The following is a 16,018-nucleotide window of genomic DNA, read 5'->3' as shown; positions in this document are numbered from 1 at the left end:
AAAGAGGCTGTTTCATATGTGATCCAGAAAAGCAATTCTAAAATCAAGCCATTCTCCGTTCTTATAAAGATCATTAATTGAATATGAATGAGAGGTTATAAAACTATGGAAATGGGCTGGGCAGAGGCAACTACAACCCATTCAATAACCACTTTAAACTTTAAACCAAAGTTGGCATTCAAGTCAAAAAACAGGATTAGACCAGGGAAGTTATAGAATCAGGATATTTTCAGCGGTCTTTTTCTGTCCCAGTTGTGGATTTGAGATTTTCCCCCCACAAAATAAAACAAAAGAGAAGCAATAGAAATCAAAATTATTCAAGAAATTAGACAGGTCCTACAATACAGGCATTCAGTGAAATAAGAAGAAAAGAACGAGAGTGTTAGAACTGCAAATACAGGGAATGCAACTCCATCACAGTGAGTGACTTACGAGTCAAAGTGACAACAAGGAGCCGTGCTGAAAGGCAACGTTGTTTTATGCAATATTTTTGTTCCAGCGGTAATGATACTAATGAGATGGTCACCTGGCCTGTAATAGCTCCATGGTTTTTCTCCATCCTGGTGCTCGAAATTCAGTGAACACTTCACTCTAAGCTTCCCAGAGACTGGCTGGGACACCAGCAGGATCCAAAGCAGAAGCAGAGGATCCATAATTTATGGGGCTGAATCAGTCCCCTTCCCGTTTCTGAAAAAAGAACAACAAGAGGAATTAGATGAATTCAAAGCAATTTCACAATATGGAAATCGTAGTGGCTTTCTTGATTCAGACAGAGACAAATCAAGGTTCACCTGGAAGAGAAAGTACATCCAAGAGCACAGCTCCTGTCTGTCCCAAAACATGTGCCATAATGTGTGTAACTGAGGCGTTTATCCTTTTCTGAGGCAAGATCCCTTCCATGTTGTTTCAGTCTGATGTTTACCTCAGACGAGGTCTCAAAGACCAGAATTTTGAAAATTACAACAAGAAGCAATTTCTCCTCTGGGAATCATAAATTCTCCATTTGCAGAGGAGTAGCTGGATAAAAACATTAGTGAAAAATAACAAATCCATCCCCAAGGTCCCTGTTCTTTAATGGTTGCGATCCTTCCTGTTAGGTCTTGTCCAGAAGTGTTGCTGGATGAAGTTAGTTCAATACCCAGATAATGACTCCTGCTGTCCTTCAATATAGTAACTTGTCTCCAGAGAACATTGGGGAAGGACATACAGAGCTAGATACTTTGGTGACATTCTAGATTGGTGACACTTAACTCTAGAGCTGCCTGTCTTCTATTGGCAAGGAAGCAATCTGTACCCTTGAGCCTGCCTCATTTAACATTGGTTGGACTTGTTTATGGTTTTCTTTTCTATTGCATCTCCATGTATGAATCCTGATTGGAGCTGATTTCAAAATTGCTTGTGACTGGAGTGAAGTTTTATTTCTCATCTTTTTTAGAAATACCCATTTTCTAAAGAGTCCATTAAGAGCAGGAAAATGACAGCCTGAGGACTCTACCACTTGTTTAATAGGGGAAAAGAATAGATTGAACTTTTTATTTTTTCTCTTGATGGTCTCTCTGTTGTCCTTCTATATCCATGTTATATATTGAGAAGCTTTATATTTTGAAGTTTGTTATTTTACTAAACATACAGGGGCTGTGAGGTCTACAGCTGTGATTTTTATGGGGAATCTCAGTTATCCAGGTCCTGGTTATCCCAAAGATGCTTTTTCAAGAGGTAACTGGACTTTCTGGTTTTTCTTTGAAGATGTTTTGCTTCTCATCGAAGAAGCTTCTTCAGCTCTGAAGTTTCTTGGGTGAGAAGTAAAACGTCTTCAAAGAAAAACCATGAAGTCCAGTTGCCTCTTGAAAAAAAGCACTTTGGGGACATTAATTGCAATGTAATATGTAATGTCAGAAACAAAAGTTCTTGGCCCTTTATTCTCTGTCCTAAAAATTCATCACTCTTTTCCATGTTTTGAAATGTCGATCTTTCCTCCCCCTCTCTGTGATCTTTTTCCCTCTTAGATCATTAAGAATTTAAAAATTTCTAAAGAATTCAAATAATTTTTAATTTTTTTTAAATTGAAAAGGAATTTGAAAAATTGAAAAAAGAATTTAAAAGTGAAAAATTAAAATAAAGGATTTTAAAACATTGAAAAAAGAATTTTAAAACATTGAAAAAAATTAACAATTAAAAAATAAAATTAAAAAAATTGAAAACATTTTTTTTTAATTTAGAGATTTTAAGAATATAACCTCAACTCTTAGCTCTTAACCCTCTACTCCCTGCTTTGAAAGTTTATCATTTTCCTCCCTGCTTTCTTGCCCTTAGTCAGTTCTCATCCAAAATTTTATATTTCTAGAACAAGTGAATTTTATTCTACACTACAATGGACAGTTTGGCAGTCAAAGATAGGTGTGCAATTATAATTTTGAGGTGGTTACTTTAATAGGGATGTCTTTCTATTGTTCCCAGAAAGCACGCAAACTGAGCCAGTCTTTTGGAAGTTACCGGAAGGCACACAGAGTCCAGTAGAGAGGAAAAAGTGGCTGACTCCTCGGCAGCAAGGAAATTACATTAGCCAGTAGCTGTTCCTACACAGGCTGGTGACCTTGGAATGGAAGGAATTCAGAAGAGAGACAGGTTTGTTTGTTTGTTTGTTTATTTATTTATTTATTTATTTATTTATTTATTTATTTATTTATTTCATGTATTTATATGCCACCCTTCTCCAGAAGGACTCAGGGTGGCGAACACAAGTTAAAAACATGTACAACAAAATCCCATTTTAAACCAAATTAACTAATAAATAATAAATAATAAAACCCAGAATCAGAGTCAGCCTATTTGCTTGAACAGCCAAGTCTTCAGGTCCCGACGGAAGGAGTGGAGATCAGGAGCCGTCCGGAGCTCGGTAGGCAACTCATTCCAGAGGGTGGGAGCACCCACAGAGAATGCCCTACCCCGGGGCACCGCCAGACGACATTGGCTCACCGTCGGAATCCTGAGGAGAACAGCCCTATGTGAACGAACAGGACAGTGAGAGGCAGGCAGGAGAAGGTCCTGCAAATATCCTGGACCTACGTCATGTAGGGCCTTATAGGTGAGAACCAGCACCTTGAAACGGACCCAGAGAACCACTGGTAACCAGTGCAGCTCACGCAGGTTCAACCCCGAGGGCACCTTTCCCCTTCTTATATGGTGGTAGTAGTGCATTATTGAACCATACAGAATACCATGGAGTCAAGGAGTTTTCCCTCTTCTTCTTTTTTTAAAAAAGGTTTCCTTTCCTCTGTCAACCACCAGAAGACATACATGAACCAAATTTTACATTTTCTCCAAGAAACTAGGAACACTGATAGGCTAGGTAGTGCTAGGGAAGATAGAGCTAGGGCAGTCAGTTAGCTGACAAGTGACAAAGAGTATGGCTTGCCAACACTGTCAGGAAGGCATCGTCTATAACAATGTTTGTTTCAGGAGATTCCTCAGCAGAAGTCAGAAATTCCGTTCAGCATCTCAGCCCAGAGAAACTGGAACTGGAGGCTAAGAGAGAAGAAGCCACATGAAGGATGGAACTTGATCTGTGAGTTAAATGAATGGAGACTGCTCAGAAAGAGAACATCAGGAGAACAAGGAGCAACAACATCATTTAGAGTTGTTGAAGTTGCAACATCACTTCTTTCTCAATTACCATTATCCTCCCAGTACAATCCAAACCTCAGAGAAATGAAAATTCCAAAAGAACTATTAAAGCGATGAGATTGAGACCTTTGTAATTTATTTTAAAGAAATCTATCAAACTCTTGGGATTCCAATGGCCAGGACATGGCTCATATTTGTCCTATTTTGAATGGTTGCTTAAGCCAAATATTGGCTAGCCCTCACGCTGAGGAAAATATGGACTACCAACGGCTAAAAACCATAAATATTAATTATGAATTCATTTATTCTATTATTTGATATTATCTTAGATTTTAATTTCCTTAGTCTTACACTGTTCATAATTTTATCTAGTTTTAAACAACATAAATTGTCAAACAGTTGCAAAGGAAGCAGATAAATACAATAATAATGAATAAGTAAATATTATAAGCCTTAGAAATCATTTCACAACTTTTATCATTAGATGCTCCTTAGTGTTTAGATCTGGTCTCAGGAGGACAATGAAGCATTTGGGGAAGAAGATGCAGCCCAGAAGCCCAGCACCAGAGGCCAAGATGGAGAAAACCTGCATGGCCAACAAAGACTTTCCTTTGTTGCTTAACTTTTGATGCTTGACTTTTTATTTGGAGCCGTGTTGAAAGGCAACATTTCATGCTAGAGAAAGGGATGTTAGTGAAAAATCACAGATATATCCTTGGAAGCCCTGTTCTCTAGTGGTTATCCTTCCTGTCAGGACTCATCCAGAAAATAGATGAAGATATATCAACAAACAGGGCACTTTTGCTGTCCTTCAAGATGGTCTCTCCTCCAAAGTCTCTTGGGCAACGTCACCCAGAGCTATGGAGGCAATCAGTTTCTTGAACCCTGTCTAAAGTTTAGACTAGGGCCTGTTTGTGATTTTCTTTTCTTTTAAATCTTGGTTTATTTACATTAAATTGGAGCCAATTTTAAAATTCCTGAAGTATCTGAAGTGCAATTTCATTTCCCATCTGTTCTAGAAATAGAATAGTTCAGGAATATCAGAGTTTGATTGAGAGGTGAGTAGAAGACAGGAAAGTGATAGCTTGTATCATTGAGTAAATTTGGAGAAAGGTAAAGGAGGGATTGAAAGTTTTTTTTTCCTTGACACTCTCTGTATTGTCTTATGTGTAAGACACTGAAATCCTCTATATTTTGAAGTTTCTTGGTTTGTTAAATAAAGAATGGGCCATGAGGTCTGCAGGGGAGATGGTGGCAATGCCCACAGTGTGGTAGATGGAGAGATTTGATTTCTTCCCACATCCACCCAGAAGCTAGTTTGAGGGGACCTGGGATTTGAATTGGTCTTTTTTACTTAAAGTTCTGGAAGATATGAACTTTGCTGAGAATTTTATTCAAGGAATTTAGTGTCAGAAGTCTCCAGTCATGATTAATGGTGATCTAAGTAAACCATGTGGTATCTAGAAGGAGACAAGACAAGGTTTTCCTTTGTCCTCTTTGCTGTTTTTTTGGGCTCTTGAAGTGTTGACTTGTCATGGCCCAGGATGAAGGAGAGCAGAAGGGAGGTTCCGTTAGGTTAGTTGCCTAGCAACAGAACAAAGATCCCGATCAGTGACAGTTGGCTGCAGCAACTGTCAACTTTGAATCTAACCTGACAGCAGCCATTTGTTTTCTTTTCCACATGGAAGATTCAGAAAAATTCAGCCCTGCCCACCATGGAGAAATTGGTTGGTGAAATGGACAGAATTTGCTGAGATGGGCAAATAGATTTCTTTTACAGGTAATCCTCAATTTACGACCTCAATTGAGCCCAAAATGTATGTCGCTGAGAGAGAAATTGGTTAAGTGAGCTTTGCCCCATTTTATGACTTTTCTTGCTACATTAGTTAAGGGAATCACTATCGTCATTAAATTAATAACATTAATTTTATTAAGTGAACATTAACTTAATTAACTTAATTAACATTAAGTGAATCTAGTTTCCCCATTGACTTTGCTTGTCAGAAGGTTGCAAAAGGCGATCACATGACCCTGGGTCCCTTCAACCGTCATAAATGTGAGTCAATTGTCAAGCATCCAAATGTAAATCAAAATGTATGTTCAAATTCTACAAAGGTCATAAGTGTGAAAGATGGCCATAAGTCACTTTTTTTCAGTGCCATTGTAACTTTGAATTGTCATTAAGTGAACTGTTGTAAATCAAGGACTACATGAATGAAAGGGCAATGTACCTTTATTAGTGACTGAAACACCCTTAGTGTCTTTTTGCATAAAAAGTTCACAAAAATCCTCTTACGACTTATCCTTTTATTGATTGGAAGCTCCTCTTTGAAAGCTTTTTCAAAGCTCCTTTTTCAAAACTCTTTTGCAAGCTCCTCTTTGAAAAACAGATTTGGCAGGGAAGCTCAGGCTTTGTTTGACACTTTTAGGTATGTATCATTAGAAGGAAATTCTGGTTCAGATCCAGGCTGGGTCTCCCAAAGAGCACCACAGTGCAAATGGCTTGAGGCAGAGGCGGAGTTCATTTGACACGGTCACTTTTATAGAGCAACTTTTCTACTGTCCCCGGAAAGCACATGAACTCATCCGGCCTTCTGGGGGTTACTGGAGGGCACAAAGGATCCAGTAGAGAGGAAGACTTTGACTTCAGTCCTGGGGGAGGTTTAATATTTACCTTTTGTCAGTCAGTAGTGGTGACCACGAGGATGGGGAGTTTATGTGAAGAAATTATGTGTCATTTAAATGAGGAACTTGTAATATCTAAAGAGGATAAATATGCATTTCCTTCTAGTACTACACAGACCTCAGGGGAATGGGAATACTGATTCCCATAGAGCTATTATGGAGACACGTTTGAGACCATCCTAAATTATTTTGAAGAAATCTGACAACCTTTCACAGAGCTCCTCCCACTTTTGGCATGCAATGGCACAGCGGACTGGTAGGTCTGTTTTTTGCCCTCCTCAGAGGCTTTCTTGGAGCCTGGCGAGGGTGAAAACGGCCTTTCCCATCCCCCTGAAGGCCCTCCAGAGGCCAGAAATGGTCCATTTCCCGACTTCTGGTGGGACTGGTGGGGCCTGTTTTTTTTTCACCCTTCCGAGGCCCCAGAGGCTTTCTAAGAGCCTAGGGAGGGCGAAAACGGGCCTTCCCCACCCATCCGGAAGCCCTCTGCAGGCTGGAAATGGCCCGTTTCCCAACTTACAGTGGGCCTGGAAGGTCTGTTTTTTGCTCTCTCTAGGCTCCAGAGGCTTTCTTGGAGCCTGACAAGGGTGAAAATAGCCTTCCCCTCCACCCACCCCCGGATGCCCTCCAGAGGCTGGAAATGGCCCATTTCCCAACTTCCAGTGGGACTGGTGGGACCAGTTTTTTGCCCTCCCAGGCTCTAGAGGCTTTCTAGGAGCTTGGGGAGAGCAAAAATGGACTCCCTGCCCCCCAGAGGCTGGAAACAGCCCATTTCCTGACTTCTGGTGGGCCCGGAAGGTCAAAAATCATCTTTGGATGTGGCAAAGCCAGTTCTCCTCTAGGCAGCTCCTGGAGATGGTGGGCTCTCCCTGCAGCTCCCTAGTTAAGTCAGGATAGTGACGTTCCAGGAATATCCTCCTGATATCATATAGCTAGCATATATTCTTTTCCCATTCACATAGTACAATGCAGAAAGCTATCTATTTTGGGGACTAGAGTATCATGTGGCTTCTTTGGATAAGAGACCATCCTCTGGTATGAGGATGTTTTCTCTGTCTTCCCTGGATCAAATATTCACAGAAACTATTCAGCTTTCCAGATGTTGTTTTGCTGTTGGATCATTACTTTTCAGTTATGTTCAGAAAGGCTGTTAGAGCAGTGATGTCTCAAGACCAAGTCCTGAAATTCTGAGGTCCAAATTCTATAATGTAATCGAACACCTGCAACATAACTAGGGTAGGTCATTTAGAGTGTTGCAACTGGGGAGGGGTTTAATTATTCAGTTATTTTACTGTTTGAAGATTATATTGTATTTTAATTTGATTACTCTTAAACTCTTCATATTTCTATTCAATTGCTTTTTAATAACCTTAATTGTCCAATTTATGCAAAGGAAGAATACAAGCACAACAAAAACGGCAATGAAAAATGAAACGTTATGAGCCTAAAAACAGTTTCACTATTATTTCCCTACTTTTGTCATTAGGTGTTCCTTTGTATTTAGATCTGGCCTCAGGAGGAGGATGTAGCATTTGGGAAAGAAGATGCAGCCCAGCAGCCCAGCACTGGAGGCCAAGATGGAGAAGATCTGCACGACTACCATAGACTTTCCTTTGGTGCTCAGGTAGGCGGGCAGGAAGGAGACCCAGACACTGCAGAAAACCAGCATGCTGAAAGTGATCAGCTTAGCTTCATTGAAGGCCCCAGGCAGGTTCCTTGCCAAAAAAGCTACAGTAAAGCAAATGGTGGCTAGGAAACACATATAGCCAAGGACAACATAAAACATGGTGATGGAGCCTTCATTGCACTGAAGGATGATCTCCTCAGGCTGGGAGTGGAGGTCAGAGTCAGGGAATGGGGGAGAAATTCCCAGCCACAAGGCACAGATGACAATCTGGAAACCAGAACCAGAAAGGATGATGGAGTTGGCCAAGCTCTTCCCCAACCACCTTCTCATCCTGTTTCCTGGTTTTGAAGTCAGGAAGGCCAATACCACTGTGATCGTTTTGGCCAACACAGAAGACACAGCTATTGAGAAGACAATGCTGAAGACTGCTTGTCGGAGAAGGCAGGAGGCTTTCCTTGGTCGGCCAATAAAGAACAAGGAGGATAAGAAACAGAGCAGGAGAGAGACCAGGAGGATGTAGGAAAGGTCCCGGTTGTTGGCTTTGACAATGGGAGTTTCTCGGTATTGAAGGAATATGAGTGAAACAAAACCGGTGGTTAGGAACAAGATTAGGGCAAATGAGATCAGGATGATGCTGAGAGTTTCTTCATAGGACAGGAAGATTATTCTTTTTGGGATACATTGGATTCGGTTCGCAGTTGGATATTGATCATCTGGGCACTGGGTGCATTTTTCAGTATCTGACAAAACAGAAAGCAATATTCCTTTTATAGTCTCTCCTTTCACATCTCAAGAAAGACCTTTGGATGACAACTGATACTGAGAGACAGGAACTGTCATAACAAATCATAAATAGGAGGCTGCATACATATATAAAACATTAGTCTGGCTGACCTTTTTAAAGCAAACTTTGGGCAGCTTATAGCCAGCAAACCCCCACCCCCCAATATATACAGCTATAAAAACAACAAGAAGAAATGAAATCCAAAAAAGAAATAGTCGGAGTCACAACCACCTTAACTGATGCAACATGCCACATTCTCATCCTGCACTTAATCTCAACATTTGGGAGAGGAACTTCTTGTCCAGAATTTCAGAAGGCTGGGTGCCTGTTGGAATTCAAGGAAGAAGGTGTGCAATAGGGCAGGATTTCCAACAGAAAAAGCAGGCTTCCAAAAACCCATAAGGTGGCAATATTTTAGGGAACCAATCTGGGGCAGGTCTATCATATCTGCTCTGGTTTTCATGCTGAAGTCCACGGTGAGACTCTTGAGAAGAGGGCCTCCGTCAAGACAGAAGGTGGTGTGCGATTGCTGGAAATAGGCATTAAGACCCCCAAGTGTGAAATTAGCTGCAATCCTTGAGCTCCTCTAGAAATTCCTTAATATGTGATTCTTTCAACAAATCCGGGGACCCACTAATGATAGGGATCCCATGCACTGGTTGCATCACATGTAACATATTGATGTAGTTGCCTCTTTCTATCTTTATTATTTCTGTTACATGCTTGAGGTTGCTTTTGTAAAATGTTTCATTGTTGGTTTAACCGCATTCTGCCAAAAATCACTTCATATCAAAATAATCTGATGTAAAAAAAAATAAATCGATTCCTGAACTAATTCAAGAACATAAACTGAGATTATTACCTTTTTCTGCAATGACTTCTAAAAATGAAAAGATGAATTAATCTATTTCCATACTCTCTTGATTTAATAATACTTTTAAAGACTTAATGACTTTCACATTGGTATAAGTGCATAATATGTAGATTGTTCTTTATTAATTCTCTTTTCCTCTTCCTTTCTATTATATTATATTGTATTTCACTGTTTAATATCCAATAAAATTGAAAAGATGAGATTAGATTAGATAGACAGGCTTAGTAAGGATCCTAATAATGAATCCATTATGGTGATTTTATTGAACCTGGGAGGGTTGAACTGGGCTATAAACAATATTTGTCTTTTACTTCTAAAATCACAAGTGAAAGTATTTGAGAGGAAAGAGACAGATTTTATGCCTAATAATGGTAAATTTACTTTCCATCTCTCCTCTCACACTGATATCCTCTTGATGGATTTCACTTGGCTCTCTCTTATTTCTTAAACCCAAAGCTCTCCCTCTGTGATCCTCCCAATTAGTTCGTTCTGCTTATGTATCCCTATGAACTTAATAAAGATCAACTGATGGATTAATTGATTGAAATATTGGTTGCATGATTGATTGATGTATCACTGGCGTATGAAGTAAAGTTAGCTTGGATGGGAAAAAGCCATTCATCTGAAACAGGGGTGGCATCCTACCGGTTCAACCACTGGTTCGCCAAGCGCGCGCTGTACTCGACTGATTCGCTGTGCGTGTTTACGCAATTGGTAGAAAAGTGAACTTCCGCGTTGCTGAGAGCAAGGAAAACAGCTGAGGAGCGGCAATCCACTTTGCCGCCCTGATCAGCTGGGCTTCGGAAACAGAAATATAGATGCGTATAATGCAGGGACGGTCGTGTGGGCCACTCCAAAGAAAGAGAAAACAAGTTTGCTCATGGCTGAAAGTTGGAGCTAATGGTTCGCCCGAACCGGTCCAAACTGGTAGAATCCCACCACTGATCTGAAACCATTTCTCACATTTCAAAGAATTCAGATATTCCTAGTAAAAGTAAGATGACAGGACACTTCTAAACTGTCAAGTAGAAGAGAGATTTCACTCGGCATAAGTAACCTTGCAGAATCCACCATGTCCTCCTATCTCTTCCAATCTTATCCTTCAAGATCTTTTTCTTATTATTCACATTATGAAAAAAAACCAGCAACATATTAAAAATTAAATGTGTCTTCAACATGCATCTCGATCTAGATGCTCTGGAGGAATCCAGCATTCTTCCTCCAGAGTTACCCACCTTCCTGAGTGGAGATGGTCCCCTTTGGACAAGGAATGCAATCGTAGCAGCAAACTGGCTCTCCTTCTCGAGCCTGCTTGACAAATCCAGGATGACAATTTTCCACACATTTGGATTGAGGGAAACTCTAAAGCAGGCAAATAAGGAATGCCAAAGAAAACATGTCAGGACTGACCATCCATGGAGAATAGAGGTCAATGTAAACATTAGTCCAGTACACTATGGGCCTCAGTTAGATGAATATATAAGATTTCTAACTAATTCCAAATGACTGTAAGAACTTGCGGTTTCTTCATTTAGTTCCTCACCTTTGCTTCTGGCAGATCCCTTTGCAATAAGGTACTTTTCTACTTAATAAAGTCTAGAAGGATTGAACTGAAAAAATATTTAAGCATTAAATGACAACCAGTGGCTTCCTCCTTATAGCCATCTTAACATGCATTCCTCCATTCTTCAGGTATCCATGACATTCAGGTATGATTATCTATTCATATTAAATTGTATTTAATTTAACTGTAAATTTTCATCATTAAATTTAGCATTTTTGCTAGCACGGTGCCATGCACTTCCATCGGCCGTCCTGTACGGCAAGTATAAAAGGATACCATTGATGGAAAGACTCTGTTCCTGCAGCTCAGGAGAGGTGGAGACTGTGGGTCACATGCTCCTTAGATGTTGTTTTTATACAGAGATTAGGAAAAAGCATATTCTGCCCATAACTGCTACTGGTAGGTATCCTGGCTGTTCTGATTCGACCTATCTTCAGTGGCTGCTTAAGGATGAACATAACTACAGCGCATGTGTCCAGATTCTGCGCAGCAGCACTGGGGATTCATCGCAAACACGTGTCTTCTCCACCATAGTTGTGTTATATAACAAATGTGGCAAGCCTTGGTACTGCTTAGTCTTTTCCCTTTTAGCCCTGAACCTACAACGGGCCACACAGTTGATGGATTGCAATTGTAGCGTAGTTAGACCATGTATAATTGACAGACTGGATTTTATTATAGATTTTAGTGTTATTTATTATTTTTTACTATAATTTTTCATTGTATATTTACTGAGCATTTTTATTTGTTCTGGTTTCTGGTCTGAGACTGTAATAAATTGATTGATTCTAAATTTAAATTAAATTTATAAATGTATTAAAATTTTTACTCCATTAGATTGATTTTCAAAAAATAAAATTGTGATTAAAAAATCCAACTTCTTACTAGTAAGAGCTGCAAAAAAATTCTTAAGGACTATATAAAACATTGTAAAGCCCTTTGAAAGGGGTTCAAAACAGTTTTCTACTAAAGCTACAAAGCAAAAGGTGCTTCCAAATAAGGGCAGTCAACCTTAAAGAGAATGTTATTTGTTTCTTTATATATTTATTTCCTCAAGTCATGCGGCTGCCATGCTAGTGAAATAAGACTAAAATTGCCTAATTTCTGGAACTGTTGTGATGTAAGATCAGGGGTGGGCTGCTGGGGGCTCGCAGGAGTTCGAGAGAACTTCTAGCAAAGATTCTGTGCAGTTCAGAGAAACCCCAAATCCCATTCCTGGCTGGCCCCACCCACGGCATTCTGCCACTCCCAGGAGTCCCCATTCGGCCTGTTTGGGATGCAGATATGTGCAGGGTATGCATGAAGGCTCAGGGAGGGTGAAAAATGGGCCTCTGGAGCCTGGGGAGGCCATTTTCACATTCCTGGAGGATCGAAAAAGCCCCTCCTGTTGTGGTGCAGGAGGCTGACTAGGCCACAACCATCATGATCACACCCACCGAGCAACTGGGCAGAGAACCTCTGCAGGGCCGGATTTAGATGAAAAGAGGCCCTAGGCTATTCCACTTATGAGGCCCTTTCACCTATAGTGAAAGTGTAATTTTAATTTTGCTAACAATTTGAATGTAGGCCCCTCTTGATCTTGAGGCCCTAGGCTGAAGCCTAGTTAGCCTATAGGAAAATCCGGCCCTGAACCTCTTAGTAAAATTTTTGAAGCCCACCCCTGTGTAAAATGGACATGAGATCATGAGAAGCCTCAAACAGGGTAAGTCAAGTACTTTTTGCTGCCGGAAGTTGGACATGAGCCTGACTCTTGTGACAGAAGGAGATGTTTCTAAGGCCCAGCTAGATATCCAAGAAAAACCTTTTTGTTTAATAACTACAATTCTGTGACATCAATTGGCATAGAAAGACTAACATACATTTATTATTAATTAAATCTGGAGCCTCCTTTTTTGCCCAGAGAGACTTTAGTATCTAACAATCAAGGTAAAAATTGCATTCAAGAACTTTTCAGATGGAAGTGCCTTCTTACAAGCCAAAGGCCAAATCTAAGTACTGGTAGCATTTCCTTTCAAATTGTCACTCATGATTTCTGATATGAGGAAAAACTTTTCTTTGGATCAAAGTCTTATTTCAATTCTTCTGGGTAAGGGCATTATCTCATATCACAACAGTCATTATGATTTCATGTGAACTGAAAGCCTTGGACCCCCTTTTTAGGAACAGAAGTCAGGTTGCTCTATCCATGTGTGGGGAAAGAGAGGAATGCATCACTCTGGATAACTCTGGGCTGCTTAAAACATTACTGTTGTGGCCTGTTAGCCGCCAGTCCCTCCAGCAGCCAAATCAGAGGAAGAGGAGGTGTGGGAGTCAGGATCAGCATCAAGGCAGCCTGAGAGCTCCGAGAGGGAAGAGGGAATGGAGCTGGCAGAAAGAGAGAGAGAGACAGAGGCAGAGCCTGGGCTGTCCATTGGTTCTCAGATGGAGAATCATAAGCCCCCAGGTCTAGAGGTAGCTGATGATGATGATGATGAGTAGATGGGTACAGTGCCTGATGCACGGATGCAAAGAGGTGAGCGGCAACTGGGCAGGTGTTGGTGGTGCCAAGAAGGCATAATTACTTCTGGTTCGGCGAACTGATGCCAATAATCCCTAGCGGTTCCCCAGGACCTGTCTGAACCAGTCTGATTTCACCCTGGTTTTGACTGAATTTCATTGGATTCAGTCTGACACCAAATTCAGAAACTACTAAACAAAATTGCCTCCTTCTTTGCCAAGGAACAAGCAAAGCTATCAGAATCACAATCCAAGCACCTGATGGCCCCTCTCATCAGTTTCACGTGGCTTCATTTCACCATTAAGCCATGGTGACTATGCTTAGCTTGCTTGAAAAAGGCGTTACAACTTTGGACAATAGAGAAAAGACACTGATATTTTTCTCACCTGGTTGAGCGATGTTAGCTGTTGAAGAGCATCTTGGTTGACAAAAAGTCCCTTTTTTTCAAAACTCCCCAGTTTGCCTTTGAGGAAGTAATCTTTGGGGTCAACCACCCCGCTCACAATGTCCAGATCTGCAGCTATATCTCCATTTTGATCCACGTACAGTTTCCAAAGGGAAATATTACAAAATACACTCTTCTTCATAAAGGGATGAAGCTAGAATGGAAAAGTCCATGAATTTTAAAAGCAGAAACCTTGGTTTTTTATCCTACATCGTGGATGTCAAACTGAATCATGTCACGTGATATATTGTGACGTATCATGACATTTTTTGCCTTTGCTGAGCTGGTGTGTGTGTGGCCTTGTATGTGATGGACACCCCTGTCCTACATGGTCTATTCACATTTAAATCTTTACAGCTTTAGCAGTTGTAAATATGCTTAATTAGAACAGGTGTTATTTCCACAAGTGAACAAAAAAAAAAAAATCAGTAAAATTTGTCAATCACAGACTGACAAAATATTATTGAGAAAATATATTTAACACAATTGGCCAATTATAGGGAAGATTCTAGAGTAAATGACAAATAAATTGAACAACAGGGGGAGAAAAAGACATTTGTTATGGCCTGTCAGCCACTGGCCCCTCCAGCAGCTGAATCAGAGGAGGAGGAAGGTCAGCATCAAGGCAACCTGAGAGCCCCGAAGGGGAAGAAAATTTTCAGTCTGTAATATCAAGGTATATTGGGATCCAATACCTGCCATGGCTGCAGCCTTGATGTCCTCAACTTCTCTTTGTCTTTCTTTCTTCTTCTCCTGGAACTGGAGGCATATGCAGCATTCAAGACGTGGGTCAGAGTCCTCACAATACTGAAAACTTTTACTTTAGTTACAATCTTCATGCTGCTTATTTTATCCTCCATTGGTGCTTTCTGGGTGCATCTTCTACGACCTTTGACAGAAAAGGCATGCTTTGAAAAAGAACAGTGCAAAGACCGATCTCGATATTGGGGTTCTATAAAGTGGAACTTGTATACGGCATTATCTTTTGTCACTTTTTTTTCCTGTAAACGAAAACTCCATACACTATGAATGTACTTGAAATATATGTTCCTTCGCATGTAATGTTTCTCAAAGATTGTGAGGATCCAGACTTTCCCTTCTATAGGTCCAGACAACTGCCTAAATGTTAAATGGAAAGGAATAATTCTCTCCAAAAGAGGAACATGTTCGATGGAGTGAAGAAAGACATTGACTTGTCTCCACTTAGAGATGGCATTCCTGAGAGGTGCTGTAAATCGAGTCGTTGAGAATCGTTGTGATATAACAACACAAATCCCATTCCTGACAAGCATCCGAGTAAAAGTCCTCATGAAATTCTCTCCATTTTCTGTGTCTGAAGCAAAGAGACCAATCAAAGTCCATCTGAAATGGAGGAGCAGTTGGACAATGCCGGGATATTGGATCCCTTCTTTGGGGAACATCGGGTGGAAAAAGGGGAATTGACTTTTATCACTCAGAGCCTCTGAAACAATTTCATAACTGGTCTGAAAAAAAGTTATGAAGAATTCTGTGTTATATTTGGGGTCAGATCAAGTCCAAATGTTAGCTTTTAATCCATCCAATTTGTTTCTTATGAACATATAAGAATAGTAGGTGGTTGATCAGTTACTAGACCCCATATGAAGATACATAATATAATAAGCAGAAAAGAATAAAGACTACAAATAATATTTCTGTATCATCACTACAAGTTACCATCATGAGATCCACATATGGGGATACCAGCTGAACTCTTTTGTTCAAGTACAGTTTCATATTATAAGTACATTTTAAAATTCTGATTGCAAAGAAAATATATTGGTTTAATGCAAAGATTCCAAAAAGTCCTTCATCTAATGTGCGGTTTAAGATACTGATCTCTCTTTCATATACAAATTAATATAAATATGGTATATTTCATATACTAGAACTACGCCACTTA

The 16,018-nt window shown here is 40.2% G+C and overlaps 2 long non-coding RNA genes across 2 annotated transcripts; one reads left to right on the top strand and one right to left on the bottom strand.

The window, feature by feature from the left end:
- The first annotated feature begins 5,334 nt into the window (after nucleotides 1–5,334).
- LOC148115950 (uncharacterized) lies at nucleotides 5,335–8,901 on the top strand. Its single transcript, XR_015731987.1, has 2 exons — nucleotides 5,335–5,404; nucleotides 7,793–8,901. It is a non-coding gene; the product is annotated as an uncharacterized LOC148115950 (long non-coding RNA).
- Nucleotides 8,586–14,268, bottom strand: LOC148115949 (uncharacterized). The gene is made up of 3 exons (XR_015731986.1): nucleotides 14,039–14,268; nucleotides 10,827–10,953; nucleotides 8,586–8,673 (listed from the first exon to the last, which is right to left on the bottom strand). It is a non-coding gene; the product is annotated as an uncharacterized LOC148115949 (long non-coding RNA).
- Nucleotides 14,269–16,018: the final 1,750 nt, after the last annotated feature.

This window comes from Pantherophis guttatus, chromosome 2 (genome assembly GCF_059756535.1).
Source record: "Pantherophis guttatus breed Tessera chromosome 2, ASM5975653v1, whole genome shotgun sequence".
Lineage (NCBI taxonomy): Eukaryota > Metazoa > Chordata > Lepidosauria > Squamata > Colubridae > Pantherophis > Pantherophis guttatus.
Note: the sequence above shows the minus strand (reverse complement) of the source record. Positions and strands in the feature narration are given on the sequence as shown.